Source organism: Arachis ipaensis, chromosome B8 (genome assembly GCF_059453495.1).
Source record: "Arachis ipaensis isolate K30076 ecotype BB chromosome B8, ASM5945349v1, whole genome shotgun sequence".
Lineage (NCBI taxonomy): Eukaryota > Viridiplantae > Streptophyta > Magnoliopsida > Fabales > Fabaceae > Arachis > Arachis ipaensis.
In genome coordinates, this window is record NC_142443.1 from 41,484,752 (window position 1) to 41,506,041 (window position 21,290).

The 21,290-nt window shown below is 40.3% G+C and overlaps 2 non-coding genes across 2 annotated transcripts; one reads left to right on the forward strand and one right to left on the reverse strand.

Moving 5' to 3' along the window:
* Positions 1 to 622: 622 nt before the first annotated feature.
* Positions 623 to 730, forward strand: LOC148547810 (small nucleolar RNA R71). Its single transcript, XR_015898631.1, has one exon. It is a non-coding gene; the product is annotated as a small nucleolar RNA R71 (small nucleolar RNA).
* A 6,747-nt stretch (positions 731 to 7,477) lies between these two features.
* Positions 7,478 to 7,584, reverse strand: LOC148547811 (small nucleolar RNA R71). Its single transcript, XR_015898033.1, has one exon. It is a non-coding gene; the product is annotated as a small nucleolar RNA R71 (small nucleolar RNA).
* Between the last annotated feature and the right edge of the window lie 13,706 nt (positions 7,585 to 21,290).

The following is a 21,290-nucleotide window of genomic DNA, read 5'->3' on the forward strand; positions in this document are numbered from 1 at the left end:
GGCCCACTTGTGCCTCCAAATTTCTAATGGAGGACCTTGTTTCATTTTTGAAACTCACAGTGGCCTGAGATATATCAGAGACTATATTTGCTAAGCTAGATGGGTTCTGCTCAGAATTCTCTGTCTGTTGCTGAGTGGATGATGGAAAAGGTTTGCTATTGCTAAACCTGTTTCTTCCACCATTATTAAAGCCTTGTTGAGGCTTTTGTTGATTCTTCCATGAGGAATTATAGGTGTTTCCATAGGGTTCACCCATGTAATTCACCTCTGCTATTGCAGGGTTCTCAGGATCATAAGCTTCTTCTACAGAAGATGCCTCTATAGTACTGTTGGATGATTCCTTCAATCCATTCAGACTCTGAGAAATCATACTGACTTGCTGAGCCAATATGGCATTCAGAGCATCAATCTCAAGAACTCCCTTTCTCTGAGGCGTCCCATTACTCACAGGATTCCTTTCAGAAGTGTACATGAACTGGTTATTTGCAACCATGTCAATGAGTTCCTGAGCTTCTGCAGGCGTTTTCTTTAGGTGAATAGATCCACCTGCAGAATGGTCCAGTGACATCTTTGATAGCTCAGACAGACCATCATAGAATATATCCAGGATGGTCCATTCTAAAAGCATGTCAGAAGGACACTTTTTGGTCAGTTCCTTGTATCTCTCCCAAGCTTCATAGAGGGATTCACCTTCTTTCTGTTTGAAGGTTTGAACATCCACTCTAAGCTTGCTTAGCTTTTGAGGAGGAAACAACTTGGCTAAGAAAGCCGTGACCAGCTTATCCCAAGAGTTCAGGCTATCTTTAGGTTGAGAGTCCAACCATATTCTAGCTCTGTTTCTTACAGTAAATGGGAAAAGCATAAGCCTGTAGACCTCGGGATTAACCCTATTGGTCTTAACAGTATCACAGATCTGCAAGAATTCAGTTAAAAACTGAAAGGGATCTTCTGATGGAAGTCCATGAAACTTGCAGTTCTGTTGCATCAGAGAAACTAATTGAGGTTTAAGCTCAAAAATGTTTGCTCCAATGGTAGGGATTGAGATGCTTCTTCCATGTAAATTGGAATTTGGTGCAGTAAAGTCACCAATCATCTTTCTTGCATTGTTATTATTTTCGGCCATGTCTCCTTCTTTTTCGAAAATTTTAGTCAGATTTTCTCCAGAGAGTTGTGCTTTAGCTTCCCTTAGCTTCCTCTTCAGAGTCCTTTCAGGTTCAGGATCAGCTTCAACAAGAATGTTCTTATCCTTGTTCCTACTCATATGAAAAAGAAGAAAACAGAAAAGAAAATATAGAATCCTCTATGTCACAGTATAGAGATTCCTTTATGTGAGTAGAAGAAGAAAAGAAGTTTGAACATAGAAAAAAGGAGTGGGTTCGAATTTTTAAGAAAGAGAAGTGTTAGTAGATAAATAAATAATTAGAAAGAGATGAGGGGGAGAGAATTTCGAAAATTAAATAAATTAAAATAAAAGTATTTTTTATTTTTAATATAAAATTAAAGTTAAAATTCGAAAATAAAAAAGAAAAATGAAATTACATTAAATTAAAGTTTAAAACAATTAGTTAATTAAAAAGGAATTTTGAAAAAGAGGAAGGTGATTTTCGAAAATTAGAGAGAGAATTAGTTAGGTAGTTTTGAAAAAGATATGATTGAAATAGTAAACTTTTAAAATCAAACAAAAAGTCAAGTAGTTAATTGAAAAATATTTGAAAATCAATTTTTGAAAAGATAAGAAGTTAGAAAAGATTTGAAATTGATTTTGAAAAAGATGTGATTGAAACTTATTTTGAAAAAAAAATTTAAAAAGATTTGATTTTGAAAATTAAAGTTGATTACTTGACTAACAAGAAACAAAAAGATATGATTTTAAAATTTAAAGATTGAATCTTTCTTACTAGGCAAGTAACAACTTAAAAAAATTTTGAATTAAAACATTAAATGTTGTGAGATTTTCGAAAATATGAACTAAGAATGAAAAAAAGATTTTGAAAATCAATTTTAAAAAAAAAAGAAATTTCGAAAATTATGTAAAAATAAATGAAAAAGATTTGATTTTTGAAAAAGATTTGGAAAAGATAGAATTTTTAAATTGAAAATTTGACTTGACTCATAAGAAATAACTAGATTTTTAAAACTTTTTGACTAAATCAAATCAAATTTTCGAAAATTTATGAGAGAAAAAGAGAAAGATATTTTTTTTTATTTTTGAATTTTAATGATGAGAGAGAAAAACAATAAAAAGACTTAATGCATGAAAATTTTTGGATCAAAACAAATGATGCATGCAAGAATACTATGAATGTCAAGATGAACACCAAGAATACTTTGAAGATCAAGATGAACATCAAGACTTAATTTTTGAAAATTTTTAAGAAAAGAAAAATATGCAAGACACCAAACTTAGAAATTTTTAATGTTGAGACACTAACAAATTGAAAATGCATATGAGAAACAAGAAAAGACACAAAACAAGAAAATATAAAGATCAAACAAGATTTGTCAAGAACAACTTGAAGTTCATGAAGAACACATGCATGAGTTTTCAAAAAATGCACAAATTTTAAAAACATGCAATTGACACCAAACTTAAAATTTGACTCAAGACTCAAACAAGAAACATCAAATTTTTTTGGTTTTTATGATTTTATTAATTAAATTTTTTTTCGAAAATAAGAATAATAAAAACAAAAAGCTTAAAATTAAAATAAAATTACCTAATCTGAGCAACAACAAGAACCGTCAGTTGTCCAAACTCGAACAATCCCCGGCAATGGCGCCAAAAACTTGGTATGCGAAATTGCGATCATCAACAATGGCGCCAAAGACTTGGTGCTCTCAAACGTGAATCACACTTTGTCACAACTTTGCACAACTAACCAGCAAGTGCACTGGGTCGTCCAAGTAATAAACCTTACGTGAGTAAGGGTCGATCCCACGGAGATTATCGGCCTGAAGCAAGCTATGGTCACCTTGTAAATCTTAGTCAGGCGGATTCAAATGCTTTTGGAGAATTGATAATTAAAACATAATTAAAATATAAACTAGGATAGAGATACTTATGTAATTCATTAGTGAGAATTTCAGATAAGCGTATAGAGATGCTTTCGTTCCTCCTAAACCTCTGCTTTCCTACTGTCTTCATCCAATCATTCCTACTCCCTTCCATGGCAAGCTGTATGTAGGGCATCACCGTTGTCAATGGCTACATCCCATCATCTCTGTGAAAATGGTCCAATGAGCTGTCACTGCATGGCTAATCATCTGTCGGTTCTCGATCATACTAGAATAGGATTTACTATCCTTTTGCGTCTGTCACTACGCCCAGCACTCGCGAGTTTGAAGCTCGTCACAGCCATCCCTTCCCGGATCCTACTCGGAATACCACAGACAAGGTTTAGACTTTCCAGATCTCAGGAATGGCCGTCCCTGGGTTCTAACTTATACCACAAAGACTCTAATATCTCAGACTCGGTCCCCTGTATTAGATATCTAGGAGATACTCATTCTATCTCATCTTCATGTAGAACGGAAGTGGTTGTCAGGCACGCATTCATAGGTGAGAATTGTGATGAGCGTCACATAATCATCACATTTATCATGTTCTTGGGTGCGAATGAATATCTTAGAATAGGAATAAGCTTGAATTGAATAGAAAAACAATAGTACTTTGCATTAATTCATGAGTAACAGCAGAGCTCCACACCTTAATCTATGGTGTGTAGAAACTCTACCATTGAAAATATATAAGTGATAATGGAGTTCATTGGTCTCGGCCCCACCAGAGTCACCAAGACTTCGAATACAATAATAAAAAGTCCTATTTATACTAAACTAGTTACTAGGGTTTACAGAAATGTGTAAATGATGTAGAAATCCACTTCTGGAGCCCACTTGGTGTGTGCTTGGACTGAGCATTGAGCTTTACACGTGGAGTGGTCTTTCTTGGAGTTGAACGCCAGTTTATAACCTATTTCTGGCATTTAACTCCACTTTGCAACCTGTTTCTGGCGTTTAACTCTAGAATGCAGCATGGAACTGGCGTTGAACGCCAGTTTGCGTCGTCTAAACTCGGGCAAAGTATGGACTATTATATATTTCTGGAAAGCCCTGGACTACTTTCCAACGCAATTGAGAGCGCGCCATTTGGAGTTATGTAGCTCCAGAAAATCCACTTTGAGTGTAGGGAGGTCAGAATCCAACAACATCTGCAGTCCTTCTTCAACCTGTGAATCTAATTTTTGCTCAAGTCCCTCAATTTCAGCCAGAAAATACCTGAAATCACAGAAAAATATACAAACTCATAGTAAAGTCCAGAAATGTGATTTTTATTTAAAAACCAATAAAAATATACTAAAAACTAACTAAATCATACTGAAAACTATGTAAAAACAATGCCAAAAAGTGTATAAATTATCCGCTCATCAGTACATCTATCCTCCAAGTACACATGTGAACATATGGGGTGAAAATTGTATGTAGCTCATGAATCCTACCAAATTGAACATCACTAAGGAGTGCATATAACTTGCTCGATGAACGCTTGTGAAAGCCGGGAACAAGGAATTGAGCATCGAATCCTCACCGGAAATGTATCCGCTCTATTCGCTCAAGTGTATAGGTGATGCCAGGGCATTTTAGCTAATTTCACTGACCTTTTCTTTATTATTTTTAGGGTAGTTTCATGCATTTTCTAAGAAAATAAGCTCTTTTTGGGTAGATATTCACTTACATCTTGATTTAAGCATACATTGTGCACTTTACATGATTTCATGAGGATTTTGCATGAATTTAATGACAAATTGGATGTTGAATTTCCCATGACTTGGATTAGAACTTTGATGCACTTTATTGCTTGATTTCAGGACAAAAGAAGCAAGGAAGAACCACGTTAGCAGCCACGTTAATCTAACTAACGTGACCTCTAACGTGGAATGGGAGCTAACTTGCAAAGTTAATGAGAAAAGTAATCGCCAATAACGCCCTCGAAGCCATCATAGCCCACGTTAAGAGTCACGTTAACTTAGTTAACGTGAACTCTAACGTGGAAGAAGACAATAAGGCCAACGTTAGTGACACTCCCCTTTGTCACTAACGTTGGACCAAGCTCATAATTGGCCACGTTAGTTGCCACGTTAACTTAGTTAACGTGGCTTCTAACGTTAAGAAGCAAAAGGGAAGCCAACGTTAGTGACATTCACCTTTGTCACTAACGTTGGCCAAGCTTCCATAAGCCACGTTAACTCCCACGTTAACTTAGTTAACGTGGAGAGAGCAATTGGTCGCCAACGTTAGTGACACTTACCTTTGTCACTAACGTTGGGGTGAACCACCAAGAGCCACCATGAGCAACGTTAACTCCCACGTTAACTTAGTTAACGTGGAAGCTAACGTGGATAAAGAGGTAATGAGCCAACGTTAGTAACACTCACCTTTGTCACTAACGTTGGAGATGGCTAGCATGACTACGTTAGAAGCCACGTTAACTTAGTTAACGTGGACTCTAACGTGAGAAAGAGGGGCACATTGGAACGTTAGTGACAAAGGTAAGTATCACTAACGTTCTCGAAGGATTGGCAAGCTTACGTTAAGAGCCACGTTAACTAAGTTAACGTGGACTCTAACGTAGGGAAGAGGGAGGCTTATCAACGTTATTGGGAAAGGTAAGTCCCAATAACGTGTGCGAAGGACCAAGAGGCAACGTTAGTGGCAACGTTTGTGCCACTAACGTTGAGGTTAATGTGGCTCATACTTGGGTGAGCAACGTTAGTGAAAAAGGTGATTGTCACTAACGTTCTCGAACCCACACTTTCACTTAACGTTAACACCACTAACGTCCTGAGCTAAAAGTCCCTGCCTACTTCACACTTTCTCTCTGCAAGCAAAGCTAAGCCCAATGATGAAGATAACTGCTTCAAACTCAGGATCCAAAGGCGCATACCCAAGACTTGAAGAGCCAACTAGAAGATCAGAAGAGTATTATATATAGGAGTAGCTTTGAATTAGTTGAGGGAGCTGAAAACTTTAGGGAGCCTTTGGCCTAGAATTACTCTCTATATTTTACTTTCTTTGCACTTCTAGTTTACTTTCAGCATGTATTCTCCATCTTTGTTTTCATTTTCCAGAGCTATGAACAACTAAACCCCTTTCATTGGGTTAGGGAGCTCTGTTGTAATTTGATGGATCAATTTTAGTTTTCATTCTCCTTCTTCTATCTTTTCTCTTGATTTTACTAGAAGGCTTTCGATCTTCATCCAATTGGGTAGTTATCTTGGAAAATAAGCTATTCATACTTGGATCTCTTCTGAACCTTGAAAGAGGAATGAAGGAATCATGCTAGAAATGCTTTTTCATGCTGGACCAAATTGGGTGTGGATGGATATGTGACTATAATCCTTCCAACACTTGATTTGGGAAATACATGTGGTATAATCAGTGACCATACTTCATCTCTTCTCATGAGCAATTGACCAAGGAATTGGCTATTGATCAAGATTTGAGAGATTGAATTACAAGGAATTGTAATTCGATCACTTAAGATTGCCAAGGAGATCAATGAATGCATTGATTGAGGAAGAGATGAAAATGAACTTGATCCGGAGAATGCAACATCTCCTGAGCCCAATGAACTCCCCATTTCTGATCTTACCCGTTCTCTTTAATTTCTGCCATTTACTTTTATGAGTAATTGCCCCATCCCCATTTAAGATTCTGCAATTTACTTTTCGCCATTTACATTCAGCTCTTTATTTCCAGCATTTACTGTTTTACTATTTACTTTCCCGCCATTTAATTTTCTGTAATTCCCAACTCAAATTCTGGTTCGCTCAACTAGAACATTCCTTTAATTAAAGTTGCTTGATCAATCAATCTCTGTGGGATTCGACCCCACTCTATTGTGAGTTTTTACTTGACGACGAATTCGGTACACTTACCGAAAGGAAATTTGTTGCGAGACAAGTTTTTCGCGTATCAAGTTTATGGCGCCGTTGCCGGGGAAGAAGAGGAATACTTTGAACCAAACATGGAAGAAAACATAGAAAACCATCATGAAGAAGATGCTCACAACCATGGCAGAGAAGGTCGAGCAAATCATGCTGGGGAGGAGAGAAGAGTTTTAGGCTCTTGCATCAATCCAAACCCAGGAAACTGTGGAAGTAGCATTCAAAAGCCGACCATCCATGCCAATAATTTTGAACTAAAACTGCAGCTCATCACCCTTATTCAGAATAACTGTTCGTTCGGAGGAGGAGTCCAAGAAGACCCCAATCAACATCTAACCACCTTCCTGAGGATATGTGACATGGTGAAGTCTAATGGTGTTCATCCTGACGCCTATAGACTGCTCTTATTTCCATTCTCACTCAAGGATAAGGTAGCCAAGTGGCTGGAGTCTTTTCTGAAGGAGAGTTTGACAACTTAGGAAGATATGGTGAACAAATTTTTAGCCAGATTCTATCCTCCCCAAAGAATCAACAGGCTGAGAGCTGAGGTCCAAACTTTCAGGCAACAAGATGGTGAGACTCTATATGAAGCATGGGAGAGGTTTAAGGACCTGACAAGGAGGTGTCCACCAGATATGTTCAATGAATGGGTGCAGCTACACATTTTCTATGAAGGCCTTTCTTATGAATCAAAGAAAGCAGTAGACCACTCATCCGGGGAATCTCTGAACAAGAAGAAGATCATTGAGGAGGCCATAGATGTCATTAAAACTGTAGCAGAAAATGACTATTTCTATGCTTCTGAAAGAGGGAACACTAGAAGAGTGATGGAGCTATACAATGTAGATACTCTGCTGGCCCAAAATAAGCTCATTACCAAGCAGCTGGCTGACCTCACCAAGAAGATGGAGAGGAACCAAGTAGCAGCAATCACCACTTCATCAGCAACCCAAGAAGGAGTGAATAAAGAAGCAGAGGGTAGTCAGGAGCAAGCCAACTACATTGGGAATTCACCTAGGCAAAACCATGATCTATACTCCAATACCTATAACCCTGGTTGGAGGAATCACCCAAACTTTGGGTGGGGGAATCAACAAGATCAAGGCCAAGATCAGAGACGTCACAACCCTAACAACAATGCAGCTCACCAACAATTCACACAGAGAACATATCCACACCACCATAACAACACCTCTCCACATCCATATCAAAACCAAAATAACATTTCTCATCCCTCCACCTCTAATCCCAATCCACCATCATTTGATGACAGACTCTCAAGGATTGAGAATCTACTTGAAGGCATAGGCAAAGAGATTCAAGACAGTAAAGCGTTCCGAGAAGAAGTGATGTCCAATATGCAGAATCAGGATGCTGCCATCAAGAAACTTAAGACACAAATTGGCTACCTTTTCAATCAAATTCCCAGCCACAACCTTCGCAGCAATACTAACTCAACCCAAAGGGAGGAGTGTCAGGCTATCACCCTTCGGAGTGGGAAGGAACTGAAGGAAACCCTCAGAAACCACAAAAAAGGACTCAAATGAAAAGGAAGAAGAGCAGGATGGAGCTCGAGTTCCCACTTTGAGTTCACAAAAAGGGGAATGAGTGCTAAAGCCAGACGTCCCAAGAGTCCCATACCCTCAGCAATTGAAGAAAAAGGGGGATGATAACCAGTTTTTGAGATTTTTGGAAATCTTCAAGAAACTGCAAATCACCATACCTTTTGCTGAAGCAATAGAACAAATGCCACTCTACGCCAAGTTCTTAAAGGAGCTCATGACCAAGAAGAGAAGCTGGAAGAACAACGAAACTGTGATACTAACCGAAGAATGTAGTGCTATCATTCAGCACAAACTGCCCCAGAAATTGAAGGATTCCGGGAGTTTTCAGATCCCTTGTATCATAGGGAAAATTACAGTGGAGAAGGCTCTTTGTGACTTAGGAGCCAGCATCAATTTGATGTCAGTAGCTATGATGAGGAAGATGAAGATCGAGGAGGCTAAACCAACAAAAATGGCCTTACAGTTGGCAGACCGATCGTTCAAGTTCCCTCATGGCATAGTAGAGGATTTGCTGGTGAAAGTGGGAGACTTCATATTCCCGGCAGATTTTGTAGTGCTGGACATGCAGGAGGAAGCCAAGACCTCTATTATCCTGGGAAGGCCGTTTTTGGCCACTGCTGGAGCTGTCATTGATGTCCAAAAGGGTGATCTCATCCTGAGATTACACAATGAAAAGATGACATTCAATGTGTTCAAGGCCATTTGTTACCCACAAGAACAATTGGGGGAATGTATGAGGTTGGACTCACTTGAAGAGGAAATGCAGGAGAGTTTTGAAGAAGAAGAGCCCGAAAGGTTAATAGAGGAGGAGTCTACAACAAGTGAAGAGGTTGCAACAACAGAGATTGGCATACAAGGTGCACCAAAGGAAGAGGATGAAAAGATAGAGGCACCCAAACTTGAGCTCAAAGCACTGCCACCCACTCTCAAATATGCATACTTAGGAGAAAACGAAAGTTACCCAGTGATCATAAGCTCGTGCCTCAGCCAAGATCAAGAGGATGAACTACTCAAAGTATTGCGAAAGCACAAAGATGCCATTGGATGGACTCTTGCTAACCTGAAAGGAATAAGTTCAGCCATATGCATGCATAAGATACTACTGGAAGATAATGCCAAACCATCCATTCAATCCCAAAGGAGGCTGAACCCAATCATGAAGGAAGTGGTACAAAAAGAAGTTATGAAGTTATGGTAGGGAGGTGTAATCTACCCGATCTCAGACAGCCCCTGGGTCAGCCCCGTGCATGTCGTTCCCAAAAAGGGAGGAATCATTGTAGTTCACAATGAGAAGAACGAACTAATTCCTACGAGGACCGTCACAGGATGGCGGATGTGCATAGACTATCAGAAACTCAATGAGGCTACACGAAAGGACCATTTTCCCTCCCATTTATGGATCAGATGTTGGAAAGACTCGCAGGACACGCATATTACTGTTTTCTTGATGGTTATTCAGGATATAACCAAATAGTGGTTGATCCCAGAGACCAAGAGAAAACTTCATTTACTTGTCCATATAGAGTGTTTGCCTACAGGCGCATGCCATTTGGGCTATGCAATGCACCTGCGACTTTCCAACGCTGCATGCTTTCTATCTTCTCAGATATGATAGAGAAATTCATTGAAGTTTTTATGGATGATTTCTCGGTATTCGGAGATTCCTTTACTAGCTGCCTGAGTCACCTTGCCTTAGTATTGAAAAGGTGCCAAGAGACCAATCTGGTCTTGAACTGGGAGAAATGTCACTTTATGGTGACAGGAGGAATAGTCCTTGGCCATAAGGTTTCTAACCAAGGCATTGAAGTGGACAGGGTTAAAGTGGAACTTATTGAAAAACTACCTCCACCCAGTGATGTCAAGGTAATTAGAAGTTTTTTAGGGCATGCTGGCTTTTACAGAAGGTTTATTAAAGATTTTTCAAAAATAGCTAAGCCCTTGAGCAATCTCCTTATATCAGATACACCATTTATCTTCGATGAAACATGTATGTTAGCATTCGAGCATTTGAAAGAAAGATTGTCATCTGTCCCTATCATTTCCCCACCTGATTGGAACTTACCCTTTGAATTGATGTGTGATGCATCTGATTTTGCAGTTGGGGCAGTGTTAGGGCAGAGGAAAGATAACTTAGTACAGGTGATATAATATGCTAGCAAAGTCCTCAATGATGCTCAAAGAAATTATACCACTACTGAAAAGGAGTTGCTAGCCATAGTTTTTGCATTTGACAAGTTCAGATCATACCTCATTGGTGCTAAAGTGATTGTTTTCACAGATCACACAGCACTTAAATACTTATTTGCCAAGCAAGAATCAAAACCAAGACTAATAAGATGGATCTTATTGTTGTAGGAATTCAATATTGAAATCAGAGACAAGAAAGGAGTAGAGAACAAGGTAGCAGATCACCTATCCAGAATCCCACATGAGGAAAGTAGAACACATGATACAAGTGTGAACGAGCTCTTCCCTGATGAGCAGCTGATGACAGTTCACAAAGCACCATGGTTCGCAGACATTGCCAACTTCAAGGCAACTGGGAGCTTACCTCCAGAGATCAATAAACATCAAAAAAGGAAGCTCATGAATGATGCAAAATACTTTGTCTGGGATGAGCCATATCTCTTCAAGAAGTGTTCAGATGGAATCCTTAGAAGATGTGTTTTGGAAGAAGAAGGACGAGAGGTCCTATGGAATTGCCACAGCTCATGCTATGGAGGACACTTTGGAGGGGATAGAACTGCAGCAAAGGTGTTACAAAGCGAATTCTTTTGGCCCGCCCTTTTCAAGAATGCCAAAGAACTAGTAAAGAGCTATAATGAATGCCAAAGATCTGGAAACTTGCCCCAAAGAAATGAGATGCCACAAAATTTCATCTTGGAATTGGAACTGTTTGATGTGTGGGGAATCGATTTCATGGGACCATTCCCAACCTCATATTCAAACAAGTACATCTTGGTAGCAGTGGATTACGTTTTCAAGTGGGTAGAGGCTAGTGCAACCCCAACAAATGATAACAAGGTGGTCATGAACTTCCTCAAAAAGAATATCTTTGGCCGGTTTGGAGTCCCACGAGCACTCATCAGTGACGGAGAGAGCCATTTTTGTAACAGACCACTAGAAGCTCTTCTCCTTCGATATGGGGTAAAACACAAGGTGGCCACGCCTTACCATCCCCAAACAAGTGGGCAAACGGAGATATCCAACAGAGAGCTAAAGAGGATTCTGGAAAAGACTGTGAGTGCATCAAGAAAGGATTGGTCAAAGAAGCTGGATGATGCTCTTTGGGCATACAGAACAGCATTCAAAACTACACTTGGAATGTCCCCATATCAACTGGTGTATGGGAAAGCTTGTCATTTACCACTAGAGTTGGAACACAAAGCTCTCTAGGCTCTCAAGATACTAAATTTTGATAGCATTGCTGCTGGTGCAAAGAGGATCCTGCAACTGCAAGAGATGGAGGAATTTAGATCTCAAGCCTATGAAAATGCCAAGATTTATAAAGAAAAGGTGAAGAGAAGACATGACCTGCATCTGGCACCAAGGAGTTTTGAAAAGGGGCAACAAGTACTCCTTTACAACTCCAAATTGAGACTGTTCCCTGGCAAACTCAAGTCAAGGTGGTCAGGACCCTTCCTTGTCACAAAGGTCTCCCCATACGGGCACATAGAAATCATGGACGACGGTTCAGAGAGGACGTTCACTGTGAACGGACAAAGACTCAAACATTATATGGGCAACATAGGGGAAAACCCCAGAGTAAAGTATCATCTCAATTAATTGAGGAATCGTCGAGCTACCGACGATAAAAGAGTGCTCTGTTGGGAGGCAACCCAACCTCAGGTAGTTTCCTTTTCATCTTTATTTCAATAAAGGTCACAAGTTGTTTCCCATGTATTGCGAGGAGCTAAGTTTGGTGTTTCACACCAAAACAATCCAAGAGTGAAAGTGTAATTCTAAGTTTGGTGTTCCACCGAAGATATTAGTTAGAATCACACTACACTCCAATGGCAAAATGCTAGCTCCAACTAATCAGGGGAACCACTTAGCAGTAGTTTAGTCTTTAGTTAATAGTTGCTTAGTTAATAACAACGTATGAGGCTCTCTGCAAGTATGCAATCTGTTGTACTAGGCAAGGAACTAAGTTTGGTGTTCACACACCAAATTAAGTTCAGAAATTCACAAGCATACATGCAAGCTAACTATTTCTCAAGTGCTTTGGGAACAAGCAACTTCCAATAACTTTGCAGGAGCCTTCTGAGGAAATGGTGCACCATCATCCAAGGAAGTGAAGGAGCAAAAACTATGGATGATGACAACAAGGGGACAGCTAGAAACCATCACGCAAAGGTCGTATTGTTACTTAATTCCATATACTTGAAATGCTAAAAAATTGGAAGTCCCAAGGTGCCCTTGATTAATAGTTACTCATTAGTTTAAATCATTAGAATTTAATGTTTGTTTTTATTGCTTTTGTCATATGTGTGCTGTCCACGATACCTGCTGCATCTTCTCCTTACTTATTTGTATGCTTGTCCTTTTGAATCAAATGAGAAGAGAATGAGTGTTTTATAAAAGACCAGAGTGGAGTTCATACTATGGAGTAAGTTCCTAAGTTTATTTAGCTAAGTTGGTTCAACCACAAGGTGGAAAGACAACTATCTGTCATGAATACTATGCTTTGAACATACCCATGAGACTAGCTAAATAACAAGATCCTAATAAGAAAAAGGAAAAGAACAATCAAAGTTGAAGAATAAAAGAAAAATAGCAAGAAAAGAGGCTAGGCACCAAGGGTTTGAGTCTTGAGGGATGTGTCTGTGGTGTTCCTGTACGAAGGATCTGCTTGGATTACTAAGCTCTCAGGGTGCTTTATCACTTGGTAACTTGGGTTAACTAACCCGGGATTATCAGCTGAAAGTCCACTATCAAGAGCAATCTTGCTACAGAACATTTAGTAACCTAAAGAGGTGCTGGACACCAAGGCCTCAAGGAAAGAAAATAAACAAACCATGTGCCTGTGGTGTGTATGTATGGGGGAGAGACTTGAGGAAGTAAGTCCTTAGGGGTGCTTCAACACCTAGCACCTTGAACCAACTGGTTCGGGAGTGTTGGCTGAAAGCTTATTTTAAAGAGTTGCCCCCTTACAGAGCACTTAGCCTAAGAACACAAATAAGCCCTGAAATGACAACAAAAGGATCAATGAATAAAAGTCTCATGGGATGCAATCATAGTGAGTATTCTAGGACATGATAAAGGTCTGAAGGCCAGTGAAGGAATGAACCTAAGTTGCTATGCATGAAACCACCATAAAACCAGAAACATGACTTCCACAAGAATGACTCATTTCACTTGGCATTCCATTCATCATTCTCTTGTTCCAGTACTTGCTTAGGGACAAGCAAGATTTAAGTTTGGTGTTGTGATGCCAGGGCATTTTGGCCAGTTTCACTGACCTTTTCTTTACTGTTTTTAGGGTAGTTTCATGCATTTTCTTAGAAAATAAGCTCTTTTTGGGTAGATATTCACTTACATCTTGATTTAAGCATACATTGTGCACTTTACATGATTTTATGAGGATTTTGCATGAATTTAATGACAAATTGGATGTTGCATTTCCCATGACTTGGATTAGAACTTTGATGCACTTTATTGCTTGATTTCAGGACAAAAGAAAAAGGAAGAACCACGTTAGCAGCCACGTTAATCTAACTAACGTGACCTCTAACGTGGAATGGAAGCTAACTTGTAAAGTTAATGAGAAAAGTAATCGCCAATAATGCCCTCGAAGCCATCATAGTCCATGTTAAGAGTCACGTTAACTTAGTTAACGTGAACTCTAACGTGGAAGAAGACAATAAGGCCAACATTGGTGACACTCCCCTTTGTCACTAACGTTGGACCAAGCTCGTAATTGGCCACGTTAGTTGCCATATTAACTTAGTTAACGTGGCTTCTAACGTTAAGAAGCAAAAGGGAAGCCAACGTTAGTGACATTCACCTTTGTCACTAACGTTGGCCAAGCTTCCATAAGCCACGTTAACTTAGTTAACGTGGAAGCTAACGTGGAGAGAGCAATTGGTCGCCAACATTAGTGACACTTACCTTTGTCACTAACGTTGGGGTGAACCACCAAGAGCCACCATGAGCAACGTTAACTCCCACGTTAACTTAGTTAACATGGAAGCTAACGTGGATAAAGAGGTAATGAGCCAACGTTAGTGACACTCACCTTTGTCACTAATGTTGGAGATGGCTAGCATGACTACGTTAGAAGCCACGTTAACTTAGTTAACGTGGACTCTAACGTGAGAAAGAGGGGCACATTGGAACGTTAGTGACAAAGGTAAGTGTCACTAACGTTCTCGAAGGATTGGCAAGCTTACGTTAAGAGCCACGTTAACTAAGTTAACGTGGACTCTAACGTAGGGAAGAGGGAGGCTTATCAACGTTATTGGGAAAGGTAAGTCCCAATAACGTGTGCGAAGGACCAAGAGGCAACGTTAGTGGCAACGTTTGTGCCACTAACGTTGAGGTTAACGTGGCTCATACTTGGGTGAGCAACGTTAGTGAAAAATGTGATTGTCACTAACGTTCTCGAACCCACACTTTCACTTAACGTTAACACCACTAACATCCTGAGCTAAAAGTCCCTGTCTACTTCACACTTTCTCTCTGCAAGCAAAGCTAAGCCCAATGATGAAGATAACTGCTTCAAACTCAGGATCCAAAGGCGCATACCCAAGACTTGAAGAGCCAACTAGAAGATCAGAAGAGTAGTATATATAGGAGTAGCTTTGAATTAGTTGAGGGAGCTGGAAACTTTAGGGAGCCTTTGGCCTAGAATTACTCTCTGTATTTTACTTTCTCTGCACTTCTAGTTTACTTTCAGCATGTATTCTCCATCTTTGTTTTCATTTTCCAGAGCTATGAACAACCAAACCCCTTTCATTGGGTTAGGGAGCTCTGTTGTAATTTGATGGATCAATTTTAGTTTTCATTCTCCTTCTTCTATCTTTTCTCTTGATTTTACTAGAAGGCTTTCGATCTTCATCCAATTGGGTAGTTATCTTGGAAAATAAGCTATTCATACTTGGATCTCTTCTGAACCTTGAAAGAGGAATGAAGGGATCATGCTAGAAATGCTTTCTCATGCTGGACCAAATTAGGTGTGGATGGATATGTGACTATAATCCTTCCAACACTTGATTTGGGAAATGCATGTGGTATAATCAGTGACCATACTTCATCTCTTCTCATGAGCAATTGACCAAGGAATTGGCTATTGATCAAGATTTGAGAGATTGAATTACAAGGAATTGTAATTCGATCACTTAAGATTGCCAAGGAGATCAATGAATGCATTGATTGAGGAAGAGATGAAAATGAACTTGATCCAGAGAATGCAACATCTCCTAAGCCCAATGAACTCCCCATTTCTGATCTTACCCATTCTCTTTAATTTCTGCCATTTACTTTTATGAGCAATTTCCCCATCCCCATTTAAGATTCTGCAATTTACTTTTCGCCATTTACATTCAGCTCTTTATTTCCAGCATTTACTGTTTCACTATTTACTTTCCCGCCATTTAATTTTCTGCAATTCCCAACTCAAATTCTGGTTCGCTCAACTAGAACATTCCTTTAATTAAAGTTGCTTAATCAATCAATCTCTATGGGATTCGACCTCACTCTATTGTGAGTTTTTACTTGACGACGAATTCGGTACACTTGCCGAAAGGAAATTTGTTGCGAGACAAGTTTTCCGCGTATCAATAGGGTTCGTCACTCAATCATCTCCTAATCATGCTTTCCAAGATTTGTCTTTCATCTAACAATCAACAATTACTTAATGCATGCTTACAAGTATCATGAGGTCTTATTCATGGGTTGTAATGGGGCTAGGGTAAAGGTAAAGATGTATATGGCCAAGTGAGCTTAAAATTTGAGTCCTTGATTAACCTAGGATCCCACTAGACACATAGAAAAACCTATACAACTATAATACATTACCTAGCTACCCTTAAGTTTTACTTTTTGCACACTCATGCACTCTTTTCAATTCGCATCCCATATGTATTATTTTTGTTACTTTGTCTTGGGGTTTCTTGGTCCCTTTTTATTGCTTTGTTTTTTTTTATGATCCCTTTTTTTTGGGGCCTTGTGCAGAAAGTTTCAATGCATATAGTTCAATCATTCAATACATGAGTATGTTTCCAAATCCTAGAATTTCAATTACACTACAATTATATACCTATATATCTACCTAAATTTCCCAAGTATACCCTCCTAATTGAATGATTCACATCCTAACTTACCTAAGTTAATCAAGGATCCAAATTTAGGGACATCCGTGGTTTTTCGCTTAGGATTGTTGATGTGCTCTATTTAAGAACAAAAAAGGGTTTATCATGGGCTCAAAATTGGTTAGCAATGGTAGATAAAAGGGTTAAGGCCATTTGGTTAAAGTGACTATTGAAATGATGGCCTCAATCATGTAAATGCATTCATACACAAAGTAATGGACATATAGAATCAGACAAAGCAAGGATCACAATCATAGAGAGAGAGATATGCACACAAGAATGGGAAATAATGGTTAGAAGATGTAACCATGCAATAGGCTCAAAACTCACACGCTTGTGTTCTTAGCTCAATCACTATGTTCCAAAATACATTCTTAAGGCATGTTTACTGCAAAAAAATTTTTAAAATTTGGTAGGGTACCCCAAAACACAGTTTCTTGGGGAAGAAGTTATTGTTTTGACCAAGCAACTCTATAGAAACTAACTATCATACAAGGAGTATTTACAAGAAAAACTAACTACACATGCAATGTACTAACTATCAAGCAAAAGATAAATTCATGGGTATTGAAAGGAAGAGATTGTTACCCATGGAGATCGGTCGGATGACCTCCCCACACTTAGAAATTAGCACGGTCCTCTGTGCTATGAACAATGCGCAAAGGACGGTCGAGACCGAAATCTTCACTATCCCTTTCATCAAAGCTCCCGTCACTTGGGTTTGAGGTGGATGTGAATATTTCGGGTTCCTCCATGCTAGGGGTAACACAACCCAGAAGCTTCTTGATGTAAGTGTATCGGCGGTAGTTGCGCCGCTCATATCTATCAAGCTTCCGGTGTAGATCTTCTATCCTTTGATGTGTCGATCTCAGTGGTGGTGATGATGAGCTAGAAGGAAAAAGAAGTGGCGGGGCCATGTCGAGGCTTGGTTTGTTCATGGGAAGGTGTAGGTATTTTCCGCTTGGGACCACATCGCCCTTAGCCGGAACTATAATCTTCTTGTCCTTGGCTTCCCAAGAAACACCCGCAACAGCAACTAAGTCAGACACCAATGTTGGAAATGGCAAATTACTCCAAGCGTGGACTTGACTTATCGCTTGCTTGACAAGAAACGGAATGTTCACCGGCCTCTCCGTGAGAACACACCAAATAAGCAAGGCGAGATCCGCCGTGAAGGATGATTTGTGGGTGCTAGGTAGCACATAGTGGGATAGAATCTGGTCCCAAGCTCTAGCTTCTATAGTGAGGGAGCGAGCGTCAATGGACTTAGGCCTCATCCGGAGTCGACCTTGGGTCCAAAATGTCTCCGGCTCAACAATGACTCGGAGGATTGAGTCCCAATCAAATCCAAACTTCTCACGCTGACGTAAGATTTCTTGGTAGCCATCCATGTCACTTGGCACCGGTAGGACATTAAGTACTTGATGAATAGCCTCTTCTGAAACTGAGACTTGCTTCCGGCGCATGTATACCGAATGAAGAGATGGAAGATGGTAGTTAGTGTAGAATTCTTCCACCCAAGAGAGGTTGATTTCCCTTGGTTTCTTCAAAAGAAACTCCTATCCTCGCTGTTCAATATGGTAGGATATAAGGAGCAACCTTGTCCGGCGGAGTGAGTAGATGCTCAGGATGATAGTTCCTCACAGCTATGGAGGGGAACATGAGTTCACAGAAGCGGTTGGGGAACCTTGAAGAATCTTTCACCGGTTTGCCCTTTTCATTCTCATCAATAGGAGCGGGTGTCTTCCCTTTCTTAGATAGGGGTTTGGCTCCTAATGAAGAGTGTGCCTTAGAGTTTGACCTTTGGGGTGCCCTTTTTGCGTCCGGTTTCCTTGAAGCTATCTCCTTGCCTTTCTTGGTGGCCATCCTAAAAAGGAAGGGAAGGAAGGAAAACATTAAACCCAAGAATCAATTTAACAAGAACATGTAAGTGAATTGTAGTGCCCAAGGTGATTGTGAAAGCAAGGGTCATAACACTTAGCATGGGATGCAAGAGGAAGTAAAGCATGCAATGGTATGAGAAGAGTAATCTCAAGCATCCATAATAAAGAGCAAGTCATGTTCAATTAGTATCTAATTGGCAAGTATACACTTTAAGCAAGCAAAGTAGACTCAATGCATTTAAGAGAGGGCAAGTGAATGAGGAGGGAGCACCAATTTGAAAGTATATGACTAAAATGAACCGAAATGGCATGTGTGCATTTCCTCGAACACTTAGCGTGCAATAATCAAGCAATGAGCAATTATGAGATACTCAACCAATTTGAAGCCCAAAATAAAATATCAATCATTACATAACATCACCTACTTACAAAGTTAATGGGAAACCAACAAGAAGATCTATCAAAACAATGCAAAGTTCAAGTTCAACATCCATGGAAAAACTAGAAAAAGGGAAAAGTAAGCCAGCAAAAAGCAAATAGTATAATGATGTACTAAAAGAGAAAACAAGTAAATTAACAAGAAGAATTTACTAGAAGAAGAAACAAGGCAAAGAAAGTAATAGATGGGAGATGGAGGAAGTAGAACCTTGAGAAGGGTAGAAGAACAAGGTTGAAATTTCTTTTGTGAAGATGAGAAAGAAAAAGAGGAGGTGTAGTGTCACCGGAAGAGGTGGTTGTCACCGGTGAGTGGCCGGAGATAGTGGTGGTGGATTATGGAAGAGAAAGAAGGGAAGAGAGGTGATGGAGGGAGAAGAAGAAAGAAATAAGAAAAGAGATGAAAAAGGGGGATGGAATGGGGTGCGCAGCTTTAAAACTAATTCGCGCAACCGACGCGCGCGCGCAGTGCGCTGGCGCGTTGGTGAGAGTTGGGCAAGGGACGCGAACGCGTCAATGGCGCTAACGCGTGAGGTTAGTTGTGCCCCTGGCACAGAACTGGCACAAAGTTGGCATGAGTCTCTGGATTTTGTACCAGAGAGTTCAGGTTGCATCATCGGTGCGCGCGCGCACAGTGCGCTTGCGCGTCGATGGCTGAAATACAAGGGGCGCGCAGGCGGCAAGCACGCGGACGCGTGGGTGCCTGGCACGAGATTGGCATGAAGTGGGCATGACTCTCGGGTTTTTGGCCCAAGAGTAGGAAGTGCACCACTGGCGCGCGCACGCGCACAGTGCGCTGGCGCGTCGGTGCCTATTTTCAATTTTTTTTGTTTTCTTTATCTTTTTTCACATCCTATCTATATGAACATCCTATCTATCCAACAAAATCAACAAAGCTAGCATTCCTATGCAATCTATCAATCATCAAGAAATCACAAAATTCACAAGAATTTAAGGATACAAATAAGATGGTATACACAAGGAAGATCTTACCACGGTGGGGTGCCTCCCACCAAGCACTTTTCTTTTACGTCCTTAAGTTGGACGGTCCTCTGCTTAAGCTTCTTCTCTCCTTGGTGCATCCTCCAATAGGAACACCTCTAGCTCTTTTGGGAGCTTGTAGCCATGGTACTTCTTCACTCTATGTCCATTCACTTTGAAGGTTGCTTCACTCTTTGGAATCAAACAACTCCACCACTCCATAGGGCTTTATCTCTTTCACCTTGAAAGGTCCTTCCCATCTAGAACGGAGTTTGTCAGGCATGAATCGAAGCCTTGAGTTGTAGAGGAGAACCTCATCACCTTCTTGAAAGTCCTTCTTCCAGATGTGATGATCATGGAATGCTTTAGTCTTTTCTTTGTAGATCCGGGCATTTTCATATGACTTGTTCCTCAAACACTCAAGCTCCTCTAGTTGTAACTTCCTGGCTTCACCCGCCTTGGCTGAATCCATGTTGCACTGCTTTACTGCCCAATAGGCTCGATGCTCAATCTCCACCGGAAGGTGGCATGCCTTACCATAGACAATCCAGAAGGGGCTCATTCCTATCGGAGTCTTGTAGGCCGTTCTATACGCCCATAGTGCATCTCCTAACCGGAGACTCCAATCCTTGCTTTGTGGATTGACCACTTTCTCCAAAATCCTCTTAATTTTTCGGTTGGACACTTCTGCTTGTCCATTTGTTTTCGGATGATAAGCAGTAGCAACTTTATGCGACACTCCATAGTGCTTGAGCAATGCCTCTACCTTCCTGTTACAAAAGTGGGATCCTTGGTCGCTCACGATTGCATGTGGCGACCCATAACGGCATACAATGTTATTCCTAATAAAAGAAACAATGGTATTGGCGTCGTCAAGGCAGGTAGGTATGGCCTCTACCCACTTTGACACATAGTCAACCACTAACAGAATATACAGATACCCACTAGAGTTGGAAAATGTTCCCATAAAGTCAATACCCCATACATCAAATATCTCACAGAACAACATAGGTTGCTGAGGCATTTCATCCCTTTGGGATGTGTTTTTCGACTTCTGACACTGATGGCAAGACACACATAACCGGTTAGCATCCTTAAACAAGGTTGGCCACCAGAATCAACAATCCAATACCTTTTTAGCGGTCCTTTGTGGGCCAAAGTGGCCACCAC